The sequence below is a fragment of the Gymnoscopelus braueri genome (assembly GCF_963280865.1).
Source record: "Gymnoscopelus braueri genome assembly, chromosome: 5".
Classification (NCBI taxonomy): domain Eukaryota; kingdom Metazoa; phylum Chordata; class Actinopteri; order Myctophiformes; family Myctophidae; genus Gymnoscopelus; species Gymnoscopelus braueri.
In genome coordinates this window covers 52,386,498-52,403,275 of record NC_137606.1, presented here as the reverse complement: position 1 = coordinate 52,403,275, position 16,778 = coordinate 52,386,498, and the positions used below count along the sequence as shown (strand labels likewise).

General features: G+C 39.9%; 1 protein-coding gene across 1 annotated transcript in view; it reads right to left on the bottom strand.

Annotated features, from left to right (window-relative positions):
* Nucleotides 1-14,093, bottom strand: part of LOC308086073 (exocyst complex component 3-like protein 2) — a 94,818-nt gene extending 80,725 nt beyond the window's left edge. Inside the window, exon 1 of the mRNA XM_080429432.1 lies at nucleotides 13,910-14,093. The gene's annotated coding sequence lies outside the window, so the exon portion shown is untranslated. The remainder of the gene's footprint in view (nucleotides 1-13,909) is intronic.
* Nucleotides 14,094-16,778: the final 2,685 nt, after the last annotated feature.

The window sequence follows — 16,778 nt, the reverse complement described above, 5'->3', positions numbered from 1 at the left end:
TGCCCCTTTAGCTGTCTGTCTGTCTGTCTGTCTGTCTGTCTGTCTGTCTGTCTGTCTGTCTGTCTCTCCTACACTGTATTTGTCAGCTGTCCTACTCTCTCTCTCTCTCTCTCTCTCTCTCTCTCTCTACGCACGCACGCACGCACGCACGCACGCACGCACACACACACACACACACACACACACACAAATTAATGCCCTACTTGATCATACTACAGCATCACACAAAAGCTTCAAAAGTGGCAGATCCGCAAAACGAGTCACGAAACGCTCGCGGTTTGAGCTGGTAGTTATGCTACTTTTGCTATTTTTGAATTTACAAAACGGTAACAGTAACAGTTTTGGACATACAAGGCTTCCACACGACAGAGATGATATGTTGTTGTTATATATTGTAATCACTGGTATCTGTGAGTGACAAATAAACAAATACACTTCTTTCAATCTTTGGATTTTTTTATCTAGCGCAGATGGAGGAACTGTATTGTAACAAAGCAGTAGCACTTATTCTATTCTGTTTATTTTGGTCCTTGGTTCCAGTCTATATTATGTTCCATTCAGTTTCCCCTTTGAAGCATTTGTCCGATTAGGCTTATCCAGAGGGACTTAAAATACATCTCCTCTCTATTGTATTGCGTTGTGTTAGTCATTCTGTTGAACATGAATGGTCATTCAGAGGAATTGAGCCTATGCAGGGTGTAAACCAGCCTCAGAGCAACTCCCATTGGGTGGTGCTGTGCAAACCTTTTTAAATAAATACAATTTTGTCCAATCTATATGCAAGACTGTGTTAATACAATATAACTTATAAAGTTGGGGTGGTTGTATTTTGTCTCCCTACCAGGAGTCATGATGACCATGTCAGCTTGTGATGGACATTTCCATCAATATTTTATATTGCCACGGACATGCAAAACAAGTGATCAATAATATTACCAGAAACACATAGGCCTAGCCCCATATGTATACAGCACTAATGTACTCCTGATGTGGATGTGTCATAGTGTCTACTCTATTCCACTGCACTACACATTTTTAAACGAGCCACGAGACAAAATATTTATACAAATAAAATAAAATTTATTTGGGGGGAAAAGCCCAGACATTTCAGGCATGGTGTGAGCTTGTAGATCAGCTATTTTATTTTCTTTTTAGCCTATAATGGCTAAAATGGCAGGGTTAAAGTGGTTAGCTATACTTTAGAAACCCTGGAGACTGTGAAGTCGTCCTCTGTATACTGGCAGCTACAGGGGGCAGTCCTGAGACAGGCATTAAATGTGGCATGATCCAAGTATATTCCATGTTTGATGTTTCAATAATTGGGTCTGATCAGTATACAGACAGTGCTTCCATCTTACATTGCAGGAGCAAAATGGCCACTTAGTTGCAAAGGTGAGTGTGTGAGTATTATACTATGGTTATTATTATATAGACAGGTGGCTTTTTCAGAGGACAGTGTTACTTGAGGACAGGAGGAGACAAGAAGTTCTACCAGCTAAACTAGTTTTTTGTTTGTTAAGGTAGCTTCAATAGTTCAATTGGTTTCCTTGAAGGTGAACAGGTACTGTAGTCTATGTTGATGAAAAAGTCTATGCAGCGGTATAAAGTAACTAAGTACATGTACTCAGGTACTGTACTTAAGTACAATTTTGAGATATTTTTACTTTAATGGAGTATTTCCAAATTTCAGTACTTTTACCTCTACTTCACTACATCTCAGATCCTTATATTATACTTTTACTCCACTACAATTTAGTTACTAGTTACTTTGTAGATTTAGATTATTATTACAAAACATACATTAACCACTTCAGCCCTATATACGCTTTGGGCCATTTGAAAATAGCCGAACTACAAGCTCACAATGCGTCGCGATGCGACGCATTGTGAGCTTGTAGATCTGCTATTTTAAAAAGATTTTAATACATTTTAAAACTTGAAATGGGACATTCTGCATAATGACTACTTTCTACTTTTGGTGCTTTAAGTACATTTTGATACCAATACTTTTGTACTTTTACTCAAGTAAATTTTGAATTCCAGACTTTTACTAACAGAGTAAAAGAGTATTTCTACATTGCAGTATTGATACTTTTACTTAAGTTAAAAAAAATTAGTACTTTTTCCACCACTGATGGTATGCCAACAATGTAAAAAGATACCTGAGTGTCAAAACAGATAATTATGTACATGATGAGTGATTAATGAAGGGCACGACAGGATTGAAAGGAATGCAGTGACACAATTGATGCAAAGGTGCCTGACTTTGATCAGAGGTGAGGAGGAGGTCTGATGGTGAGGCTGTGGATCAAGGGTTTCCATGGATTATGATTGTGGAGCGTTATTGCAGTTGTTAATGTTATCATTGAATTGAAACACTTTCTCTTAATTGACGGAAATCAGCTCTACTTGTCCAGTTCTGCCCTCCTTTGCCTTGGTGCTCCTTCCTGCTCTTTTCCTGCACCAGTTTTCACCGTGGTCACTCACATTACCGTTGACTTTAATTGTTTCATTGTCTGACACACCTCATACACTCCATTAATCCATTGTCTTGATTGAACACACGTTTTGACATTTTTCAGGGAATTAAGGCACCTATTAGCAAACATTACTTCTAGCTGTCTCGTTGTCCTCACCTGATGCAAACATGTACGGTACAATACCACAAATCCCCTGCAACGTATTAATGAGCATGTCAACCCGACACTTTATCACCAAAATTACTCAACACATTTATTTATTTTTTGTAAGTGCCACGGACATGTCTTGCACGGACTGCATGTGTGTCCATGTACGGACATGTTGAAGACCCCTGCTCCCTGCTCTTCTATAGAAACATTTAGATAGTGTCAAAGTGTCTCGCCTAGACATAGGATCTGACACGAATTGTGACCTGATGGTCAAGATTCAATTCATCCCCTGAGCAAGCAGGCAGGCTCTATTACAGTATCTAAACCGATTTTGCGATTTTTATTAGGAAGAAAACTCGAACTGGATTTGCGGTTCCGGATCTTCAAATAGTAATATCAACATAAATATCATACAAATATCAACAGAAGGTTTACATTTGTATTACAAAAACAAACAGTACTGGGTTTGGTGATGTTCTATATTGTCTGAATCAGCTGTGTTTGTGTTTGTTTACGTGCTAAAAGAGTGGCTTTGAGAGCTGTTTCACTGTGCAATGTAAGTCAATGAGGAGCATATTTTTAAGTATCAATTTCTAGTCAATGGAGCAATTATTTTAGATTTCTTGTCCACTCTTGGAGTTACATCATGGCAAGGTAACCACACAACCCAAACCTCTACCAAAGTGGTCTTGCCCTTTAAGAGCGTCTGCTAAATGCCTGAATTGTAAATTGTAAATTTTCCAGACGTTTAGCTGATGCTGTCATCCTAGAGCAGTGATAGCAAAGTGAAGTCCGGGGACAGCTAAAATGAGAAACGGTTTAAACAATGTAACCCTATTTTATACTTTAGCTAATCGGGGAAAAAAGGGGGGAAAAGCCAATCTATAAGCAACAATTTCAAAACCTTTTGAAAACTAGTGAAAAATATAATAATAATAATAAATTGAATTTATATAGTGCCTTTCAAAAACCCAAGGACGCTTTACATCAACAAAACAAATGAATAACACAAATCTTCTAATATGAGGGTCCCTGACACAAAGTATTTTCAAATGGGGGTCCATGGTACATATTAATTTGGGGGTCCTTGACATTGTCTATAATATCTTATTAGATTTTTCAAGAAAGGACAGACGTAAGGGAAATAAATTGAGAAAGAAAAGAGAGCATAAACGAAGACAAAAATAAAAAATATATAAAAAAGAAACAGGGCATAATTTCAAAACATATGATGGTCATTACAATAAGTTTACAGCTAGATGAAGCATATGTGGAAAGTGGAAGGCATACAACTGTCCAATAGGTTCAGTGTGATATTTAAGCAAGGTGCTTATCTGGGGGTCCTTGACATGAAAACATTTGAGAATCACTGCTCTATATAGGCTAAAGTCTGCATCCTACTCCAAATGAAGTCAAAACCCTCTGCAGGTCTTGCCGAAACTAAAAAAAGTCTCCGGGGAGAAAATAGTTTTCTAGTCGCTGCTGCTCCGCTCTGAGCTGTGAACGTTAGACCTGCCCTCTGTGTACAGCTCTGGAACCATTATTTTGGGTTTTTTTTACCACAGAACTCCGCTGTTTGTTTCCATTAACCACTGACGCTCCATGACATGATTATGTCTCGGAGGTTTCACCATTTCTGGGGACAGACACAAGTTTCCAAAATAAAACATTTAAAGGTTTCATGACATTCAGTTTTACCACACATTAAAAGTCTTTGTCATGGTCCTTCAAACGTGTATACAAAGTTTTAACAAAAAATTCCACTCCAGTGATCCATGGCAGGTGTTTTTCTCTCACATTTCTAAAGCCTTTTCAACTGCAATGAAAAAAGAAATCTTTGCCTGCGGGTGTCGCTGTTGAGGGATTTTGCCTGTCAATCATCGCCTATGCTCCGCCCCCCCCCCCCCCCCCCCCCCAAAGGAAAGGATAGGGGAGGGGAGGGGCGAGGAGGAGAGTGGGCGGGATTAATGGCCTGTGACTTCACTGCCTAAGGGCCAAACTCAGATTACTTTTCAGCCTAATTATTCAGAAAACCCCAGACCACAGAAAATCCACTGAATGTTCAAAGTTCAGATTTTTTGGGTTAATTGAGGTCATAAAACCCCCCCAAAAAACTTCTTTTTTTTTTTTAAGTGAAAATTAATGTCATAGAACCTTTAACATAATAAACCTCTCTTTTTTTGTTGTCTCACACAGCCTGTGCCAAGTAGACCTCAACCAGGTCTGTCTGTCTGTCTGTCTGTACTCTGACAACACCATCGCACACTGCCATGTATATTATTGTGCACAGCAGTGGTTCTCCAACTGTGGGTCGGGACAGGGGGGGGGTCCCCAAATGATTTGGGGGTCCCCAGATGATTAGCTTAATGTGCAACACTGTTCTCTCACTCAACAGTAAACAAACCAACATACAGTATAAGTGTATACAGGGTATCTGCACATTTATAAAGTGACAAGGACTTTTAAGACCTTTTTAATACCTCTAAAATGAAAAAATACATAAATAAGATCATTAGTGAGTCAAAAGTATAATAAACTATAATATAAAACATGGTGAAACACTGGCCAAATTGTCAACTGTCACCTAAAGGAGCAAAACATGTGAAAATAGCCGATCTACAAGCTCACAGCTTGTAGATCGGCTATTTTCACAATATCTATGGAACTGAGTCAAACTAAATGTAATGCCTCAACTCCTACAATTCCAAGTGCTTGTCAGGGGTGGGGGGGTGAGGGGGGGGGGGGGTCCCAGTTCAAATATGATTATTCTTGGGGGGTCACAGGCTGAAAGGTTTGAGAACCAGTACAGTATTGTATTGCGTGTATGCTATATCTACCTTTATATGTTTATATTGTTGCTTATCTGAATAACACAGATACATGTGCATGTGGTGGAAAAAGTACTCAAATATTTTACTTAAGTAAAAGTACCAATACTGCAATATAGTAGAAATACTAAAAATCACACCCTGTGTGAAGTGGGCGGTGTCTTGCTAGCTAATCACAATACTGAATGGAGTCGATCAATCATGTACAAAAGATAAATACATTTATTGAAACACTCTTTATGATGGACGAAACCATAACTTGAAAAAAACAAACTTTTGTTTTTTTTCAAGTTATGGTTGCTTATATAGGGCTATGCACATGTGTCATGTGACACTGGCCAATCACGGTCCTGAATAGATTGTGATTGGCCAATCACAGCGCAGGATAATTGTACAAATTTCCAAACCTCACTTTTAGGGGCGGTTTCACTGCCCAAGATATTTGTACATTTTTCCAAATCTCACTTATAGGGGCGGTTTCACCGCCCAAAAAATGTAAGTAAAAATATGTCAAAATTGTACTTAAGTAGAGTACTTGAGTAAATGTACTTAGTTACTGCCTGTTAATGCAATAGATTCTGCTTCAGTGGATGTGTCTTCTACTAAAACACTGCTGACTCAGCATGTTTACACTGTACTGAGTACAACAGCAGGGAGGGACATAAAAACAACAGATTCCAGGTCAGATATCGTACTGTTACTGTACAGACACTTTTACTTAGAAAATCATTATGCAACACATTATCCTAAACCGTATATAATAACCAGTGGTGGACAGTAACAAGGTACATTTACTTGAGTATTTCCATGTTTCAATACTTTATACTTCTACTCCACTACATCTCAAATATTGTACTTTTTACTCCACTAGTTATTTGAAAACTTTAGTTACAAGTTACTTTGTAGGTTTAGATTGTAAATACAAAACATGCATTGACCACTTAAGCCCTATTTTATACTGGCTATTTGAAAATAGCAGATCAACAAGCTCACAACGTGTCACACCACAACGCGTAGTGAGCATGTAGAAGTTTGAAAACATTTTGGAAATTGTCACTACTTTTACTTATATATATTATATAGCCTACTTATAATGTATATTGTATATTTTGATGCCAATACTTTTCTACTTTTACTCAAATAAAAGTTTGAATACAGGACTTTTACTTGTAATAACAGTGAACGTATACATTGTGGTATGGCTACTTTTACTTAAGCGAAAATATCAGAGTACCTCTTCCACCACTGTAACCATCCACATGTACCGTACATACCTACAGAATATCCAACAGATTATGCCCAAAAATGATATAAAAAGCGTCCAAATGTACATAGCTACAGTACAGCTGTGTTGCATTATGTTCCAGCTGCACTTCCAGCATGTTGATTGAGGGCAGCTGCCGAGGCTGCACAGTAAAACACTCCTTATTTCTCTCATGTCCTTATTTCCCTGAGTCATGTCTTTATTTCCCTCAGTCGTGTCCTTATTTCCCTGAGTGATGTCCTTATATCCCTCAGTCATGTCCTTATTTCCCTGAGTCGTGTCCTTATTTCCCTCATGTCTTTATTTCCCTGAGTCATGTCCTTATTTCCCTGAGTGATGTCCTTATTTCCCTCAGTCATGTCCTTATTTCCCTGAGTCATGTCTTTATTTCCCTCAGTCGTGTCCTTATTTCCCTCAGTCGTGCCCTTATTTCCCTCAGTCATGACTCATGTCCTTATTTCTCTCAGTCGTGTCCTTATTTCCCTCAGTCGTGTCCTAATTTCCCTCAGCTGTGTCCTTATTTCCCTCAGTCGTGTCCTTATTTCCCTCATTTGTGTCCTTATTTCCCTCAGTCATGTCCTTATTTCCCTCATTCGTGTCCTTATTTCCCTCAGTCGTGCCCTTATTTATTTCCCTCAGTCATGTCCTTATTTCCCTCAGTCGTGTCCTAATTTTCCTCAGCTGTGTCCTTATTTCCCTCAGTCGTGTCCTTATTTCCCTCATTCGTGTCCTCATTTCCCTCAGTCATGTCCTTATTTCCCTCATTCGTGTCCTTATTTCCCTCAGTCGTGTCCTTATTTCCCTCATTCGTGTCCTTATTTCCCTCAGTCGTGTCCTTATTTCCCATAGTCATGTCTTTATTTCCCTCAGCCGTGTCCTTATTTCCCTCAGTCATGTCTTATTTCCCACAGTTGTGTCCTTATTTCCCTCAGTCGTGTCCTTATTTCCCTCAGTCGTGTCCTTATTTCCCATAGTCATGTCTTTATTTCCCTCAGCCGTGTCCTTATTTCCCTCAGTCATGTCTTATTTCCCACAGTTGTGTCCTTATTTCCCTCATTCGTGTCCTTATTTCCCTCAGTCGTGTCCTTATTTCCCATAGTCATGTCTTTATTTCCCTCAGCCGTGTCCTTATTTCCCTCAGTCATGTCTTATTTCCCACAGTTGTGTCCTTATTTCCCTCATTCGTGTCCTTATTTCCCTCAGTCGTGTCCTTATTTCCCATAGTCATGTCTTTATTTCCCTCAGCCGTGTCCTTATTTCCCTCAGTCATGTCTTATTTCCCACAGTTGTGTCCTCATTTCCCTCAGTCGTGTCCTTATTTCCCGGAGTCAGGTCTAACTCTGAGAGTGTACAAATGGAACCAAATGGACCCTTATGTATCATTATCGGCTGGAAACCTTGTATTTACAAAACAGGAACTTTTCAGGAAATGTAAAAGAGAAGCTGTGTTCCAATGTGGTTATGATTTAGTCACAAGTGTGTTAATACTTGTCATTGGTTCAATATTTATATAACCAATTGTATCATTAGAATAAAGATGTAATGATAAAACAACATTCATACTAAATTCAATAATGTTAAAAATGTGTTTTCCTTGTGATACAGATAAACAGGAACTTAATGTATACTAGATGTTAGTTGATCCAAGCGGCAACACGATCAATCGATTGATCATTGAAATAAACATGCTCTGAAAATGCACCCGTTTGACCACTTAACACAGGGGTGATGCAACTTTGATGATGGAGAGGGCCATTATATTTCCACACTCACCCCAGAGGGCCACATTGCACTTACTGTCAATGTCACACAAAAGTAAAAAAAATAGCCGATCTACAAGCTCAAAACGCGTCGCAACGCGACGCGTTTTGAGCTTGTAGATCTGCTGTTTTTGCTATTTTTTTTATGGAATTCAGATTTGTTTTTGCTCTTTTTGAATTGGAATCCTGAAAAATAACATTTTAATGTCATTTCAAATGCATTTAGCTATACTTATGTTAACTTTGTGAACTTAAATACAAATGCATTGGACATAAAAAAAGACAATACGTTTTTAACACTAGTCATTAACTCATTGGCCGCCATTATCGCATTAACACGATCTAATAAATAGCGCGCTTGGCCGCCAGGATCGCGTTAATGCGATCTATGGTCTTTATTGATCTTTATGCTCTGATCACGCTATTCTGTTATGAATCAGGCTAAGTTTCATGTTCCACTTACTTCAACCACCACTGCATCCGGTTCCATGACTTGGGTTCCGTTTTCGGTTTTACATTTTTCCCCCCAGTCATTTTCGACCATAATAGGGAAACAAACTGTTTTTCACACGCTATGAAAAACGATCGGAGACCTCCCCTCCTATAATCTATGGTTTGGGTGACGAACAGTCATCCCCGTTGTGTATCACAAAGTAATTTTCGCCGATAACAGAATCTGAGACATTTCACTTCCGGTTCATGTGTTTCACTGTGTGAGTGGGTCTGGGAGGGGGCGAGTGTGATCGAGAGGCGATCAAGCTTGGTATGTGCTGCACTCTAGTGGTGGAACGATCAAAACGATTCAAGTGTCAAGCTAGACTGTCTAGATGTGAATTAAATAACAAAATAACGAAACAAAAAAACACGAAAATCGCTGGCAAGGGCTGCTATGAACGAGGTTTTAACTCTGGCAGTCAATGAGTTAAGCTACTAATATATAGACCGAAGTCATTAAAGCGGGTCATGTTTGCATGTTTGGAATCGTAACAGCTGAAACCAATAATATATCAGTATTCTGATAATAACCTGCGGGCCGCATTAAGTGAAGGTGTGGGCCGCATGTGGCCCATGTATGACTTAACACGTGGTCAGATGGGTGGGCCACAGATGCTTTTTCAAGGTGAAGAGAACCACCGATCTACACCAAATCTCTTTGGGCAAAAAAATATAGCAGATCTACAAGATCACGGTGAATGTTGTTTCCCCAAAAACACTGACACTAGTTCTCTAGAGGCTAAAAGGTTGATCCATCCCTAAGACTCATGGCCCGACCAAAGCCTGGCATGGACACACACACACACACACACACACACACACACACACACACACACACACACACACACACACACACACACACACACACACACACACACACACACACACACACACACACACACACACACAGACCCTCCTCTAGGCTGGCCTCTGAGGAATCAGGCCGTAAACACAGCTGATTCAAACTACAAGAAAACTCACTGTACAACATGGTGTGGAGGTCATGAGGTTTACATGTTATTATCTGAGTCACAACATGAGAGCCTTATCTTCATTATGACCGATAGTTCATAAGTTAAGAATTCATCATATGATTCATCAAGTCAATAATGGGAGGAAAAAAACCTCAAAGTCGAGTTATGACATTAAGAAAGCTGAGAGGGAGACAGTGTAGGAGAGACAGACAGTAGGAAAGCTGATAAGAGAGACAGTGGAGGAGAGACAGTCACAGACAGACAGTAAAGCTAATAGACAGACAGTAGGACAGCTGATAAGAGAGACAGTGGAGGAGAGACAGTCACAGACAGACAGTAAAGCTGATAGAGACAGACAGTAGGAAAGCTGAGAGGGAGACAGTGTAGGAGAGACAGACAGTAGGAAAGCTGATAGAGAGACAGTAGGACCGCTGATAGAGAGACAGACAGACAGTAGGTCAGCTGAGAGACAGACAGTAGGTCAGCTCAGCTGATAGAGAGACAGACAGACAGTAGGACAGTTGAGAGAGAGACAGTGTAGGAGAGACAGACAGTAGGACAGCTCAGCTGATAGAGAGACAGACAGACAGTAGGACAGCTGATAGAGAGACAGTGTAGGAGAGACAGACAGTAGGAAAGCTGATAAGAGAGACAGTGGAGGAGAGACAGACAGTAGGAAAGCTGATAGAGAGACAGTGTAGGAGAGACAGACAGTAGGACAGCTGAGAGGGAGACAGTGTAGGAGAGACAGTAGGACCGTTGATAGAGAGACAGACAGACAGTAGGTCAGCTGAGAGACAGACAGTAGGTCAGCTCAGCTGATAGAGAGACAGACAGACAGTAGGACAGTTGAGAGACAGACTGTGTAGGAGAGACAGACAGTAGGACAGTTGAGAGACAGACTGTGTAGGAGAGACAGACAGAAAGACAGCTGAGAGACGTCATAACTTCACGTTCTAATGGCCACAGTAAAACGTTAACTGTGTTCTCGCCAAGGGGGCAAGGTCTAACCCACACTGCATAAGTTATGACAGGTGAGTGTGCGTGCGTGTGTGTGTGTGTGTGTGTGTGTGTGTGTGTGTGTGTGTGTGTGTGTGTGTGTGTGTGTGTGTGTGTGTGTGTGTGTGTGTGTGTGTGTGTGTGTGTGTGTGTGTGTGTGTGTGTGTGTGTGTGTGTGTGTGTGTGTGTGTGTGTGTGTGTGTTGGCAACAGACAGACAAAGCAATAAAAAAACATTCCATGGGCCGCTATAAGGCACGTACCCTCTATCACACATCGAACACGGACAGCTAAGACAATAATCTATGAGGGGGAGACTGAGACAATGTAAGCAGAGAGCAGCATTTTACTCAAGGGTTGTACTTAAGTATAATTTCGAGGTACTTTTCCCACCTCTTAAAACCATATATACTAAGTTGACCGGGGTCCCCCAGGGCTGTGTACTAGGCCTGTATCAAATACAGACGCGTTGGGATTTATTTAGCTTAAAGCACCTGGTTCTCAAAGTGGGGTCCAGGGACCCCCAGGGGTCCTTGAGGGGTTTCTAGGGGGTCCCCAGCCAAATGATGGATAGTTGGATATTTACTGGATGGGTACAGTAGGAACCAAATGGACCCTTCCATGTCTGTAATCTGAGAGTGTACACATGCAACCAAATGGACCCTTACAAGTTTGTAACTCTGAGAGTGTACAAATGGAACCAAATGGACCCTTAAGTGTCTGTAACTCAGAGAGTGTATAAATGGAACCAGTTCCATTTGTACACTCTCAGAGTTACATGAACACTGACAATTTTACACAGATTGGGGTCCCAGAGATTAAAAGAAAAATAATTGCATTGAATGGGGGGTCCGTACTGATACATATCAAACTGGGGGTCCTTGAAATTAAAAAAGGTTGAGAATTACTGCAGTTAGAGCCACACGTTATGGGGGTCCCTACTCCCTTATTTTCTTGGGACAGCAATGCAGGACACACACACACACACACACACACACACACACACACACACACACACACACACACACACACACACACACACACACACACACACACACACACACACACACACAGGGACATGTGACAGCAATGAATTCAAGTTCAGTATTCGTTGAGCCATGGTGTTAGGCAGTGGTGGAAAAAAAAGTACTCAAATGTTTTACTTAAGTAAAAGTATCAATACTGCAATGTAGAAGTACTCTGTTACAAGTAAAAGTCAGGAATTTAAAATGTACTTGAGTAAAAGTACAAAGGTATTGGTATCAAAATGTACTTAAAGTACCAAAAGTAAAACTACTAAAATGTTTGAAAATAGCAGATCTACAAACTCACAACGCCTCTTGTGAGCTTGTAGATCAGCTATTTCAAATAGCCTAGGTTTGAAATAGGGCTAAAGTGATTTATAACGTAATAATTCATATCTGCAAAGTAACTAGTAACTAAAGTTTTCAAATAATTGTAGGGGAGTAAAAGTACAATATTTGCCTCTGAGATGTGGTGGAGTAGAAGTAAAATTATAGACAATTGGAAAACCTCCAGTAAAGTAAAAGTACCTCAATATTTTACTTAAGTACAGTACTTGAGTAAATGTACTTAGTTACTTTACACCACTGCATGGTGTTAAGACGTCGAAACGTATCGTGACGCGTTTTCACCTCGAAAAAAAGTGCCAAGGCAGCACTTTTTACCCCAGCTGAAAATAATGTCCTTCTTGTGGATCCACATGCAGACACTAGTTGTGTTCATACAACTTTTATACTGATTGTAGTGTTAAAACAGCTCTGATTGGCCAGTCCACAGAAAAGAGACACTCAGGGTTTCTATGGTGACCTTGTCTGCGAGGAAGGACAAAACCTCCAATGTCATGCAGAGTTGGAATGAGAAGAGACTGACAGACATGCAGAGCATGGGAACTATACTCAGCACTTCTAATGACACTGTGACATCACATGGAAAAGACACACAAACCTATATAGCCAGTGGTGGAAAGTAACTAAGTACATTTACTTAAGTTCAATTTTGAGGTATTTGTTATTTACTTGAGTATTTCCAATTTCCAATACTTTAATTTACTTCTACTCCACTACAACTTGGATCCAAATATTGCACTTTTACTCCATTACATTTATTTGGAAACTTTAGTTACTAGTTATTTTGTCGATTTTGATTATTATTACAAAACATGCATTAACCTTAACATTTTAGCCCTGTATACATTTCGGCCATTTGAAAATAGCAGATCTACAAGCTCACAATCCGTCGTGATGCAACTTCCGGAATTTTACTTGTAACAGAGTATTTCTTTATTGCAGTATTGATACTTTTACTTAAGTCAAAATGTAGTACTTTTTCCACCACTGCCTATAGCAAAGACATGGTGAACAGAGTGACAATCTCATCTCATAGTCAGAGAGAAGTGGGGGAGAGAGAGAGAGGGAGAGAGAGAGAGAGAGAGAGAGAGAGAGAGAGAGAGAGAGAGAGAGGGAGAGAGAGAGAGGGAGAGAGAGAGAGAGAGAGAGAGAGAGAGAGAGAGAGAGAGAGATGGAGGGGGGGGGGGGCCTAATAGTTTGAGGTCAAGAGAGTTAAACTTGTGTACTTTGAGTTTTTATGATGTGTCAGTCAGTCATGCACCAGTGACTTCCACAGCTATTCTTCATGCGTCAGGAATTCATTATTTGCGGCAAACCCCCCCCCCAAAAAAATCACACATTTCCAACAAGACCATGGCAAGGACAAGACAATTTACACAAGTTTGATATTTTAGTCAAATCCAATCATTCTAACAAACCCATTGGTTTAGCTCTCCAACAGAGTGATCATTTTAGCATTGAATCTAACATAATTTATTTATTTTGTCAGCAGTAATGTCATTAAAAGTTTGAATGACATTACTGCTGCAATACACAATAATACAATAAAAACCGACATAAAGTGACATAATAACACAAACTTGCACTTACTGAAGTGATTCATTTTGCCTGCTCTCTGCGACCAATTCCACTCAAGAAGTTAAAAATGAATTTAAAAAAAAGAAGAAAAAGAAAAAGAAAGAGAAAAAAAGAGCAGCAAAACTAAACAGGAACAGATGGAGGAATAGAGTGCAGTCGGTGGTTACACAGACAGAGAGAGACTCACTGCGCTGTGAGCGCACCAAGGAAATGACTGCTGTCTGCTCTGGAACTCTACCTTTATCTGCAGCAGCTGCTGTTGTTACACACACATTAGTGTCCCATAGAATTATTTGACTCCAGGGGTCGCTGTTTGCCAAAAACAAAAGCACAGAGGTAACAGTTCCATACAAAAGGATGCTAAAAGGCAGTGGTGGAAAAAGCACTCAAATGTTTTACTTAAAAAAAAAAAGGATCAATACTGCAATGTAGAAGTACTCTGTTACAAGTATAAGTCCGGAATTAAAAATGTACTTGAGTAAAAGTACAAAAGTATTGGTATAAAAATGTACTTGAAGTACCAAAAGTAAAAGTACTAAAACGTTTGAAAATAGCAGATCTACAAGCTCACAAGGCGTCGCATCGCGCCCTAAAATAGGGCTAAAGTGGCTAAATGTATGTTATATAATGTAATAATTTATATCTGCAAAGTAACTAGTAACTAAAGTAACAAACAATCAATAACATACAATAATATGCAAATACATCATACAAACGAGTAGCAATCAAAACAAATTATATGATAAATATGAAATATGATGAATTACAGTTGGGCGGTGGGCATTTCTGGTGATAAGCTTAGACTTACAGGGGCCAGTTACGAATTGCAGCCACCTGTAAGTGCTCTTTTAGAGCGGTAAGGACGGAGTCACACTTTTTTATGACTGTTGGTTGGGCATTCCACATTTTGGTGGCATAGCAGTAGAACAAATTTAACCCCTTGTTTGAGACAAATCTGGGTTGGACGTGATTTGTGGAGCTCCCTCTGAAGATCCAAAATACCTCATCACCAGATTTATATTGCGCTTTAGTAGAGTCTGCATTACTTTACTGTTTATTTCAACACAGCAAAGGCACGATTATGTTCGTAATTAAGGTTAGTTTTTAGGTTGGATTGCAATGCTGCAATGTTACACAGCTGTTTTCACATTGCTTTATTCTAGTGTTACCTCAATCATCCATCGTTTCAAATGAAAAGCTTCACTTCTTTTTCCTGAGCAATGGATTTATGCTCTTGAAATTACATTTCAGGCAAACTGTAATACTAGCCAAATGTTTTAGATACAGTCCACTCCAATGCCAAACTTTGCCTACATTTAAAGCTACTTTCTAATCAAAAGCTAATTCTGCTTAGTTCCACTTAATTCTATTAAACATTATTTTCTCTACAATGTTTTAAGTGAGCCCACAGTGCTTCTTCAGAAACAGTTTATGTTGCTACTTTTATTCAAAAGTACAAACTACGGTACATAAAATTTAAAAAGTGAAAATAGCTGATCTGTAAGCTAAAGACACGTGTTGCATCGTGATGTTTTGTGAGCTTGTATATCTGCTATTTTCACTATTTAATAGAGCTTAAGCTTAGGCCTAGGTTAGTTCATAATTTACTTTTTCCCTTCCTAGTGGAGTGAAAAGTACATTATTTGTCTTTGAAATGTAGTGGATTGAAAGTATCCCAAAAAATACAAATACTCAAAACAAATTTGTAAGTACTCAAGTAAAAGTACTTAGTTACTGTCCACCACTGATTAGTACGCAAACAAAGCTCGGCCAATCCGTGAAGCCAGTGGGTTGGGTCAGCCAATCAGGGAAGCCCTGGACAGACACACAGAGAGACACACACAAACAGGGTTCTGGAATGTATAGATAAAATAAATCTTCATTAAGTCAACTGAAGATCATGAAGCCATGTTGAACTCTGGTATAGCATGATATACTGTATGTCCACATATTATCAATCACTTTAATGTGTGTGTGTGCGTGCGTGCGTGCGTGCGTGCGTGCGTGCGTGCGTGCGTGCGTGCGTGCGTGCGTGCGTGCGTGCGTGCGTGCGTGCTTTGAGCATGTTATCAACACATCAGCAGCTGTGTGCAGCGCAGGTCAAATGGCAGGCTGTCACTTTCATTGAAACAACAAACACGACTAATAGTTTGACATTCCTCACACCAGCACAGCACACATGTGTGAATACACACTCTAAAACCTATTCACTTCTTATTAACCGTGGCTTCAAAACACTGGTAAACATACGCTGGTTGACACAAGCGTTAATGATGAATAACGCAACGCACACATGCTGACACATGCTGACACACGCGCACACACACACACACACACACACACACACACACACACACACACACACACGCACACACACACACACACACACACACATGCACTCACGCGTTTGTGCGTGTTTTAAGACACAAACACACAGATAGCAGCGCAATATTATTGTAAATTTATTTTGAACGAATTCCAACCAATATGTGACCCCTCATCCCTGCAGTGCTTTTTCTCTGTACATTTTTTGTGTCTGTTTAATAGGCTCATATGCACAGCAGCCATATTGGAAATAAATTAGGCTTCTTCCTCACTTCCTTCACAGGTGTTACCAATTATACTCATTTCCATTACGTTCCATTTAGTGTACCAGTGGTTCTCTGACTTTTTCATTATTTCAAAACTCTGAGGGGTAAGGGGCCATTTGGAACCCCCTCAAGGACCCATGAGGGTCCCTGGACCACACTTTGAGACCCACTGTTGTCGCAGAGTGTTTCCAGTGAGCCAACATGCACAATATCAGCACCAGGACTCTGTTTGACCAGAATGGAACAGAGCCTTCATTAGTATTGATTGATTGATTGAATATTTTATTAGG